We start from the raw sequence: 12,174 nt of genomic DNA, 5'->3' as shown, positions 1-12,174 counted from the left end.
CAGAGGTTTAGAAACACAGAGAAGAGGACGGTACAACACAAACTGTGGCTGTGTGTGAGTGTGTGTGTGTGTGTGTGTGTGTGTGTGTGTGTGTGTGTGCGAGTGTGTGTGTGAGTGTGAGTGTGAGTGTGTGTGAGGGTGCAGGGATCAGGAGGAACTCCCTCTGTAACGTTACGTCGCTGCTGCAGCTCCTAATGAAAATGTATTGTTGTCTGCTGCCGGGCTGAGAAAAGACTTTGGCATCCGCTCACTAAAAACAACAAATGCTCGGTCAAGCTGTTCTAAACAGGCTGCCTTTCAGAGAGGGGGGGTGGAGGGGAGAAGGGTGGGGTGATGTTTCAGTTTGCCAGATGAGGGGGGGCAACCCTGCCTCGGGACCACACGACCACACACACACACACACACACATATACACACTTAGCTACGGTATGCGCTTTTTACAATATGGTGGAGGGGTGAAAACAGGAGCAGCAGCAGGACGAGCTGTTAGCTGCAGCGTCATGTATTCACACACACACAAACACATACATACACACAATAGACATGTCTACACACACACAGCTGATTGACAACATCTTAACATCTCCGTGTGGTACATGATCAAAGCGTGTCTTCGACTCGCCGCTCACACACACACACACACACACACACACACACACAGAGCAGCTAATCCACTGCCCTGACAGTAATGGGAGGCAACACTAAGCATGTCTGGCCGGCATCCAGCACGCCATCCACACACACACACTGACACACACACACACACACGTACATACTATAGGGCTGCAACTAATGATTATTTTCATTATCGATGAATTTGCCGATTATGTAAACAAGAGCCGCAACGATTAATCGATAAATTGAATAATAATCGATTATTAAATTAATCGTCAACTATTCTGATAATCTAATAATCAGTTTTTTAAGAAAGAAAGTCAAAATTCTCTGATTTCAGCTTCTTAAATGTGAATATTTCTGGTTTCTTTGTTCCTTTATGACACTAAACTGAGTCTCTCTTTGGTTTGTGGACAAAAAAAAGACATTTGAGGACGTTGTCTTGTGGAAACACTGATGGACATGTTTCAACATTTTTCAACATTTTATTGACCAAACAACTAATCGACAGATTAATCGATAATGAAAATAATCGTTAGTTGCAGCCCTAATGTAAACAAAATGTTAAAAGATGATGAAAAACATCAATCAGTGTTTCTCAAACCACCAGATGACGTCCTCAAATGTCTTGTTTTGTCCACAAACCAAAGAGAGACTCAGTTTATTGTCATAAAGGAACAAAAAAAACCCAGAAATATTCACATTTAAGAAGCTGGACTCAGAGAATTTGGACTTTTTCTCTTTAAAAAAAAATACTCAAATTATCAAAATAGTTGACGATTAATTTAATAATCGATTACTCTAATACATTACCCCGACTCATCATCTCGTCTCACGTTGGAGGGTGTGGTCACAGAAACTTAGATCATCATCATCATCATCTCAGACATGGAGGGAAACTACTGATGTTGACAGCTGACACACACACACACACACTCCTCTACACCGTCACTCCAGTGCTACCCCCCCCCCCCTCCTCCCCCTCCCAAATCCCCCTAGACCTAGACCCACCCCCTCACTGCTGCTGCTTGCTACACAGCAAAGCAGAGGCAGATGTCTATTATCTCTCCTCTCCTCTCCTCTTTCTCCTCCGTCCATCTCTCTATTCTGACTTCCTCATGTCTGTGGAGCATAACGCCGGCCCTCTATCCCTCCTCCTCCTCCTCCTCCTCTCTCTCTCTCCTCTGCATCTCTCCGCAGTGCTACGATGCTCGCCTCGGCTCGTACAGCAGTCAGCCGTCAGCTGGCAGCAGCAAGCGGATGGATGGATGGATGGATGGATAAAAAAAGGGGGAAAACAGAGGGACAGCGCAGCATCCCGTCTCTCCAGCTGATCCCCATAACACAACAGACTAAAAACATGGAGAGAAATGAGCAAAGCAAACGTCTGTCTGCCTTCTTACCTTCTCTTCTCTCTTCTCTCTCTCTCTGTTATCTCCTCCTCCTCCTCTCCCTCTCTCTCTCTGTGTTTGTGTCCCTCCTGACTGCAGCCACTCTGTTTCCCTCCTCCTCCTCCTGCTTCTTCCTTCTTCTTCTTCTTCCTCCTCCTCCTCCTCCGGCTGCTGCTGCTGCTCTCACAAACCTGCTGCCACCGAGTGTCCGCCTCCTCCACTCTCTCTTTCTCTGCCTCTCTCTCTGTCTCTCTCTCTCCCTTCGGGCCCCTCCCCTTTACCATCATCCTCCTCTCCCTTTACATGTCTGATGCTCCCTCTCTCCTCTCTCTGTCCACAACATCAGCTGCATGAAGACGGGGCTGAGGTTTTTCAGACACACGGTCCACAGAGCCGAGGACGGACGTGATTCATCAGGAAAACAACAAACCTCCTCCAAGCTCATTCAACTTCATCTGCAAGAGAGAAAAAAATATATATATATATTTTTTTTTTACTTATTTCTCAACCAATCCTTTTGCTGCAAAGTGTATACTGTCATTTGCACCGTAGGAAATAAGGAATTCTTTTTTTTTTGTGGTCCATACACAAATGCCAGAATAAGCTATATAAAACTGAGTATAAAATAGAAAGACAATTAAAGAGCAATAATTATATAATAATAATATAATAATAAAAATACAAAACTAAAAGCTAAATCACACTATAAAGCTATACTATTTTATGTCAATAATGCACAGGAGTTTCCTACATAGTTTTTATATTATTTATTCAACACCTCTTCAAATTGACGCTGCTGCCTTTGTGCTTTTAATTCCCCCCAGGGATGAATAGACAAAAGACTAGGTGATACAGGGTGCTGCTATTATTGTTGACGCCTCATTTTTTATTCTTTTATGTCTCATTGTGACTATATGTGTGTGTATGTGTATAAACAACTTATTATAGTATATATTGGAATTAACATAGAAAGACGGGGTGGGATTTAATAAGCTTCGGCTTCTTCCCACTTCTTTTGAACATACGTGTTAAGTTTTTTTGTTGTTTTATTTTGCATTGTTGTCTCTTGTTTATTGTCGTTTGATGTTTTTATTTTGTTCTTCTTTTATTCTGTGTTCAAATAAACTTTAATTCATTCATTCAATAACGCCTTTTAAATTGAATTAATTAATTGTTTTAGTTTTGAGCTGTAACAAGCTGCATTAGCATTTAGCCGCTAAGATGTTGCTTCTTGGGAGTTGAGGTGGAGGTCAAAACAGAGAAACAAGCCATGCTAACATTGGCCAATATCAGTGTTGTGTTTAGATTTATTAATAATTAATAATTAGAATATGTTTGTCATTGACCTTCCTGCTATTTTTCAGAATCGTGGCTGCTGCTTCATCACTGAGAGATAAATAGATAAAACATGTGCTGATGTGCTGACTGTTTTAGAGTGAAAGCCTCATCTTGTTTTTTTTTTACCTTTTAAGTCTTTTTTTCTCTTCTCGGTTTCTCTAATTGGATATGATGGTCTGCCTCTGACGTGGAGCTCCCCTCCTCCTCTTCCTCCTCCTCCCTGAGCCGGGGCAGGACTGAGGCTGAGGGTTGAGGCAGCCCACATCCAGCTCCAGAGCAGCTGCTGGCTCTTTGTCCTGCCTGCATGTAGAGCACACAGCGGCCACACAACATCTTAATGACGACGAGTTTAACCCCCCCACCCCTCCAACACACACACACTCCACTCCTTCATTCACATGGTAATTGTGGGTGTTTCCAGTCCGCTGTGTGCCTGTGTGTCTCCCTCTCTACATCCAGATTGAAAGAAATGAATTGCTAACACACACTCACCTGCCACACACAAACATATGTGATTTCATTAATTACAGTGATGCACATGTGTTATTATTCTTCATACAGTTGTGTTTGTGCACATACAAGTGTTAAATCAGAGATTAGAAATAAGGAAGTCAGTGTCCAGAGCTGCTCTGTTGATGAATATTACTGGTTATTTCTTATTGGTAGAGAGTTACACAGCTGTGCTCATATCTAATTGGTCTTTTCTTTTAGATGATCAACCTTGACTAACTGTGCAAATAATGAAAGATCACATAATATTTCAATGTTAAAAGTCAGTCTCAGTCTGCTTTGTTGTGGAAATAAATTTTCAGGGGAAAAAAACAAAAAAACATTATATTACTGCAGAAAATAACATTTTTACATGAAAGTGTTTGCAGCCAGTTTGTATGTGACCTTAAAAAACTGAGAGGAGCTTTACAAACAGTACCTAAGCTGATGAGAGTGTGTACTGTCTACTATACAGAACGAATGAGCCGCTTCAGTTGAGCTGTTTATATATTTGATTATTTGTAATTTATAATGAGGGTCAAAGGGAAAGTGAATCCTAACTAATCTAAATTTGAATGGGCGTTCAGACAAAGTCCAAGATGCTGCTTTCTGTTGTTGTGTTATACACATATAGTAACATTGATTTTGTATTTGTTTTTAATATCAGTGACTATCAGCTGCTGATTTTACAGAATACACATTTACTCACTGTTCCTTTACAGAGAAAATACGCCCGGATTCAGATCATTTCAAGGAAATTAAAGAGATATACAGAATAACGATGCTGACTGACATATCCTGTTCCTGTAAATCAAATTTATGAATAACTTTGACTCTTCACCTGTTAAAGAGTCATGGCAGAGCCGTGACAGCTGGACACAGGGAGCATCTCCACTCCAAACGCCCCCCATTAATCACATCAGAGGTTTGTTATGGGTCTTTCCTCCTGACGACCTCAATGAAGGCTGGAGGAGCAGGAGGTCCAAGCTGCCTTCTCCTCTGCATGTGTGTGTGCAGATGTTCAGTCAGCTCAGGAGGGCACGGTGTTGCACAAAGCTAACATCAGATTATACAATAGTGAGTGCACATGGAGGAGAGTCTGTGGGCCACTACTCTGTCTGTGCTGAGTGCAGATGTGTTGCACCACACAATGATGCAGTGAAGTGTTTACTCACTATTACAGCAGCAGCAGCAGCCAGACATGGCCTGTGGTGGAATACGTCTGCCTCTTCCACTCTGTTTCATGTCATTCCCTCTGGCATCATCTCCGCTCTCATTCATCCGGCGAGCTGAACAACAAACCAGAAATGACTGAAACGTAATAACATTCACACATTTACAAGAGATGTCGAACAGTGAACAGACTCAGATTAAATCAAACCAGTGTGTGATTGTTTTTTTTTCTTATTATTCTTGTTTTTACCAAGGACTATCATGGTAATAGGCATTTTCCTTTTCTGTTGACACATAATTTTACTTGTTTAAAGTAACAATTCCCACATTTTATTGTTTTTTCTCTCCCTTGTGAGTGTAGTTTTTGCAGTGAAGCTCCACTTGTTTTGCCAACAGATGTGTGTGCTCCAACACATTTCTGAGAATAATGACGGGAATAAAAAACACAACAGGCTTTTAGAGAACACTTTGTCATCTCAAGATGTTTACCCCGCCCCCCTGGGATGGTAATTACATCACAGGAAAGTTGCCAGTGACTGCCAATTAGTACAGTAAGAAAATGTCCAAGAGCAACACTGTGAAAGACATTTCAGCTAAAGATGTGGTGTAAATAAGGGCACTTTATTTCATTGCCTCTGGCAGTGTCCAAGTTTTGGGAGGAGGTTAGACTGTCTGTACAGGAGAGTCTCTCAATTACATTAGAGCTGGAAGCCATGCTCTTTCTCCTAGGCCTTTATACCCAGAGGGACATAGAATGAAGCGTCATGATTTTGTTCTTTGTTCAATTGTCTTCTCATGGAAAAACATGGGTAAACCCGCCATCGCCTTGTGGTTCAGGGAACTAACTTCTTGTTTACCTCTGGAGGTATTTTAGAAAGTATGGGGTCGATTTATCAGTTATGAAGGCCAATGACTGGCAGGCCTGGAACGGGCACGGCCCAGTTTCTTCTTCCCTTGCTCTCTGGACTGGCCGCCATGTTTTTGTTTTATTACTAGTACTGTTGTATGGACAATGTGTGTTTTATATGTATACATTTGGCTCTGATGCTGAATGTTTGTACACATTTTTGTAATTTTGGGTGCTTTTTTTGGTTGTTGTTATTGTTATTTGACAAAGAAGAACATTAAAAATGTAATAAAGATATTGTTTAAATTGTTTTTTGTTCTGTTTTTTTTTTTTTATAACAGCATTTGATCCCAGTGTAGTGCAGTGAGTGAATGTGTGTTTATGGTGTTTCAGAATAAAACAAAAGTTACGTTTTCTAAGACAGAAGTAAACAACGTTTTCTCTAGCCAGGGTTGACTACAGAAGCTAGCTTACACTAGCATAAAAGTAGCACAGCAGAAGACAGCTCCTAAACAGAGAAGACAACAGGACGCAGAAACAGAGCGAGCAAAGGAAAATGGACGACACAGAAAACAAACGGACTTACAGGGTCGGCAGGTGGGCTCAGGTGTGCAGGGAGTAGTTGGTCAGGGGTCCGGTAAAGGCGGGAACTTCCAGAGGACCGAGTAACTACCACAGTCCTCCAAGGCCGAGCAACTAAAGCTTCATGGTAGCCTAACCAGAGTCATTCGCCACACTCTACGACATCCGCTAATCGCGAGCTGAGCCAACCAACCAACCAACTAACCAACTCCTCTAACAAAGTCTTTCTACTAATCAGTTACTGTATTATGTTGGAATTGCTACAAAATTAGCAATTAAAAAGCTAAAACTAAAAAAAACTAGCAAAAAAGTTAGCGAGCGATTAGCAGAAGTCGCGTTTTGGCAGAAGCTACTGAAGTGGGCGGGGTCGTATCGCATCGCCTTGGTTGCCACGCACCGGCGAGTGGGCGGAGCTTCTGCTCTGCTGGTTTCAATATGGCGACCGGGTCACATCATACATCCATGGGCGTCACATACATACGATCTCATTTTACAGCTAAAGTTTAGCTAAACAATACACTAAGTATGTTTCTGAAAACATTAGAGGTGGAAAACGGGCAGTGCAGTAAGAGACTTTTGATTCATATTTGACCAACACTGCCTGGTTTGATAGTTTGAACGGAGTTTCGGGAGCTGGCCGCATTGCGTTGGATGGTAAGTTACCTCATTTGCATAAAGTGGAGTCTACTATGCAAATGTAATAACGTGATCATGCAATAATGTGTTTAATGTGTGTTTGTCGAACGTACCACCGGACTTTTACTGTATTTTATCACAACAGTTTAATATTTTCTTGTTGTAGCTAGCATAGATATAGAAACGTTTCTATGGTCGCCAGTCACTACCCTAGACACGACTGGCCGCTAGATGTCGCCTAGCAACAGAACGTAACTACTGTCTACTACAATAATCAGCCTCCATTTTAAATAACTGTTTGTGTCAGCAGTATTAAATAAGATTTAATGATTTCCATAAGGTGGTAAATCCGGTAGAAATAATTACATTGGATCATTTCATTTCTACTTTTTTTTTCTTCAAATTGATTCAGAGTCATGATTAATTTATGAACTGAAATCAAGGCACAGACTCAGCTCAATGTCTCAGTAGTAACTCAACTGCGGTTTGATAGATCTAATTACAAATTATGTTTATAATGACAGTGCAGAGGTTCGGAGATATTTCATGTTCACCCCTGTCTTGTTTTCAGACATTACACCACAACATCAATACCCTGGCAGCGGTTACTGTTACTGAGGCTCCAAGGACGGTTGATGCAGCTGTGCTCCAGCTGTGCTGCCTTCACGTTCACCTGGAGGGACCAAGATGAAGGAAAAGAGGTGACATTCAATACAAAGAAGAGGAAACAACAGAGATAGAACATACAAGACCACATTTCATTCTATACACTTTATTTATCTCCACACGCACCAACTGTCTTTATTACAAATCAGTACGGATACCGTGACCCAAAAACAGAGGCTCACACTCAGCCACAGCTAATGAGATTATTTCTTTTAAAGATATTATTTTTACTTATTTGTGGTTCAGAATCTAATCATTCTGTTAAATGTAATAAATTATGGTTGAATAAATTTCAACCATTTATCAAATTTCATTTTTTTCTGTCCACGTCATGTGTTTTTAAGGAGGCAGTTGTTTGCACTTGACCTGTAAGTGGATGAGGATGAACAGAGGTATATCGCCTCTCTGAATAATATGAAGTGCAATCATATTTACTCTTCTCCATTTGCTCAGATCATTTGTCTGGAAGCAGGAGGCTTAATGTCCTTTCAGACTAATGCCTGCCCGGCGCCACGTCTTTCTCACCATCTCTCAGCCCTCCAAGAGTCATCATCAGCACGATTGTCTGTCTGGCCGTCTCTGCATTATCTGCTCCTTCAAGGCCCTCTGAATACACTCTGCTCTCAAATGTCTAAGAAAACAAGGCGGCAGATGGGAGGATAACAAATCAGGTTGCAGCCAATCTCATTATTTATCTCCCTCTCTGATGGAGCCAAGTGATCGAAAATAAGCTTTTGGAACCATTTAGCTCTTTTCTTACTTCATTAAAATGACGATACGTGCCGGGCAGGACCACAAAGAGACACACAAAACGACCACAAAGAGGTAAAAAATGACCACAAAGTGACAACAAAGAGAGACATCATGAAAACTCCAAAGAGACTCAAACTGATATGGTACAATAACAACCAGGAACAGATGCAAAAAATAAGAAGAGATGCCAGAAACCACCACAAAGATGTAAAGTTATCACACAAAAACACAAAAAAATGATCAAAATAAGATGCAAAAACAGCTACAAAGACGTAAAATTGCTTATTTGGCACGACTTTTATCTCCAAATTAAGTACAATTTCAGAAAAAACACATATAATCCCCTTTTTCACTGCAAAAAAACCCTCCAAAAACGTATATAATCTCATTCATCCAGTGTCAGCCGCTGACACTGCTACAGAATGACTTCAGAAACCCTTTTTACTAATAAAAATGATTAGGAGGTGTAGCTTAAATGGTTTTAACCTCCATTACATCTCCGGTCATAACTCCATAAAGGAGGAGGTGTAAGGCCGAGGAGGATTTTCTTTTTCTTTTTTTTGGCAGCTCTTCTAGCTGAGACCTATATATGAGGCTGCTGGGAAATGTTTCATAATTTTATGTACTTCAGTGGCTGCTGCTGCAGAGCTGCATTAGTGAAAGTGAATTACAGCCTCCTCCTGTGTGACTTAATAGAGACAGAGGAAGAGGAGGGAGAGAGGAGGAGCTTTCCTCCGCTGCAATAAAAACAGCAGAGCAGGTGGCTTCAGAGTCAGATTCCTTTGTGGGACTTTTGGCAGGAAATGTATTAGATTGTTTTGTTGGATTGTAAACTCGAGTGTTTGCAAAGTATTGTCTCCATCTGCTACAGTTAAAACCTTTCTAATCTCTGCTCCATATGCTGCAGTGAGTCTGTGTGATGAACACAACACAACGCAACGACCTCACAATGAGACTTTAGTCATTTTTATGAATTTGGAAGTCGTCTCATTAAATTTGGTGTTACGACCCGTCACCAACTTTGTAAACACACTGACGTTATATATACTGTTGTGAGAGTGAATTGTACAGCAGCAGAAGAAACAGTAGAAGCAGAAGCAGTAGAAAAAGTAGGAACAGTAGAAGCAGTCCAAACAGCAGCAGTAGAAACAATAGAAGTAGTAGCAGAAGAAGCAGCATTAGAAATGGTAGAAACAGTAGAAGCAGCAGTGGCCTGTGGCCTGTAGAGCCCTGTTCCTCTCAGGAGGAATCCTCAGTTCCTCAGCTGCTGCTGCTCCTTCTACTGTTTCTGTTTCTGCTGCTGCTGCTGCTGCGGCCCATCATCTCCATCCATCTGGCGGCTGGATGCTGGATGGTGATGTGGTTGCTGCCGTTCCCTCAGCTCCAGAGGGTCAGATGACTGGATGTGTAGCTCACGGCCGCTAAGTGCTCCATCGATCAGTCACTGAGCCTGTGGTTGATGGAGGAGCAGCAGCAGCAGCAGCAGCAGCAGGACTTGGCAGCCTCGGTAATGGGTACAAAATACGATGCATTCCTCCACAGACCAGAAGCAACGCCTTGGCTAAAGAGAAAGAGGGAGGGTGTGTGCAGGACAGACGATGTAGAAATTACAGGGTGGAGTATAAATCAAGTTAATGCAGAATTCATTCAGAACTTCAGTTTTTGTTGCTGTCAGATGGAAAAATCTGTCAAACTGGTGTGGTTATGTAATGGTTTTAATCTTATCCTCCATTGAGTTCTGAGTTTATGCTCCAGTGTTGAGACAATAAGAACAGGTGCCGTTTGTTTCAGCAGCTTAAAGCAAGATAATCCTCATTATTAGTGACTCAGCACTTTGTGAAAACGACGGCAGCAGCTGCTGCTGCTGCAGACCTGAAACACTGAACAGCATCAGTGCTGCTGCTGCTGCTGCTGTAACCTGCTTCATCTGAACACCTCTGGGCTGCTGCAGCAGATCCAGCCTGATGTTGATGACCCAGATGTTGTTGTGTTGTTTGGAGCATGGAGCAGGTTTCCTCCTCCTCCTCCTCCTCCTCCTCCTCCTCCTCCTCCTCCTCCTCCTCCTCCTCCCTGTGAGTCATCATCGCACTCCGTTTAGGTAACACTTTTATTTATAATAAGTACACACTTTTAAGCATTAGTTAAGCATTAATAAATACTGAATTCTTCATTTATAACACATGAATACTCAGTGTGTACTTTATAAATACAGTTAGTGCTTATCAATGATAGTAAAACATTTTTAACTATTTATAAACTACATACTAATGAGTATTCATGTGTTATAAATGATGAATTCAGTATTTAATGCTTAACTAATGCTTAATAGTACCCACAAAATTAGAGTAGTTATTGAGGAACTAATGACAAATTAATGAGTAGTTCCTAAGGAACTAAGGTACACAAAATTAGAGTAGTTACTCATTTTGATGTGTCACTTTACTTAAGGGTACACATAAAGGGTAACTAATGATTAAGTAATAGTTTGTTCCTCATTAGTTCCTCAGTAATTTGATTAGGAGTTACTGAAGAACTGCCCATTAAGTAATAATGAACTAATGATGATAAATGATGAACTAACTATTAGTTAATGGTCAGTTCTTCAGTAACTCCTAATCAAATTACTGAGGAACTAACTATTACTTAATCATTAGTTACCCTTTTTGTTTACCCTGAAGTAAAGTGAGACATCAAAATGAGTAACTATAATTTTGTGTACCTCAATTCCTCACTAACTACTCATTAGTTCCTCGTTACTGTGCGATCAGACCAAAAGCGTCGAGAGCGTCGCGGTGGCCGGAAGTCATTCATTTTCAATGAGAACCAGCGTCGAGGAGCGTTGAAGAGCGTCAAAGGCGTTGGCGTCGCGTTTTGGCGGCGAGAGCGTCAGGAGAAAGTTGAAATCTCCTGAACTTTATGCTAATGAGCGATGATGCGGAGCAGCGGCAACCAATCAGAGTGTAGATGTCGCGGCCCCTTTAAATGGATGACCAACCACAACCGACGTCAACTTCTTTGACGCGCGTCAAAACGCCAGGGTGTTCAGACCAAGGGGGCAGTTGTCGGTCTGAGAAGTGAAGCTCACTTCCGCGTTCAAAAAGCTGCAATCCCCTCGGCTGTCGCTGGGGGCTGGCTCCAGAAGGGAGCAACTCCAATTGAGCCCTATGTTAAAATAGCCGATTTTACAGCTTTAAAAAACATATTTACAGCCTGGTACATTTCATTTTTTTGGTCTCAACCGATAGTTTCTACCCCCGCACACACTCTGAGGGGGGTGAATTTTTTAAAAACTCTACCGTTTTACTGTTATTAGGTTTAAAGTTCTGGCCAATTAGGGCGCAGAACCGTTGAGTGACAGGTCCGGTGACCGCTGCTACGAGGCCAGTGGGCGGGCTCTCGGCCGGCCAACGGCCGCACCGCTCCAAATATGGCAAGTAGAATCCAACATGGCGCGGTTCAAACCCCCGTAGTAGCGGCACAAAACAGACTCCCCAAAATCAATGGGTGACGTCACGGACGCTACGTCCATTCTTTTTACAGTCTATGGTTCAGACCACCAGCGTCGCGGAAAAGCGTCAAGAGCGTCTTTTGACGCTTTTGACGCTTTTGGTCTGAACGACCCATTAGTTCCTCAGTAACTACTCTAATTTTGTACCTTATTGTAAAGTGTTACCCTCAGTTTAA

The sequence above is a fragment of the Trachurus japonicus genome, chromosome 8 (genome assembly GCF_045865225.1).
Source record: "Trachurus japonicus isolate A0001 chromosome 8, Traja_1.0".
Taxonomy (NCBI): domain Eukaryota; kingdom Metazoa; phylum Chordata; class Actinopteri; order Carangiformes; family Carangidae; genus Trachurus; species Trachurus japonicus.
This window is presented reverse-complemented; position numbering follows the sequence as displayed.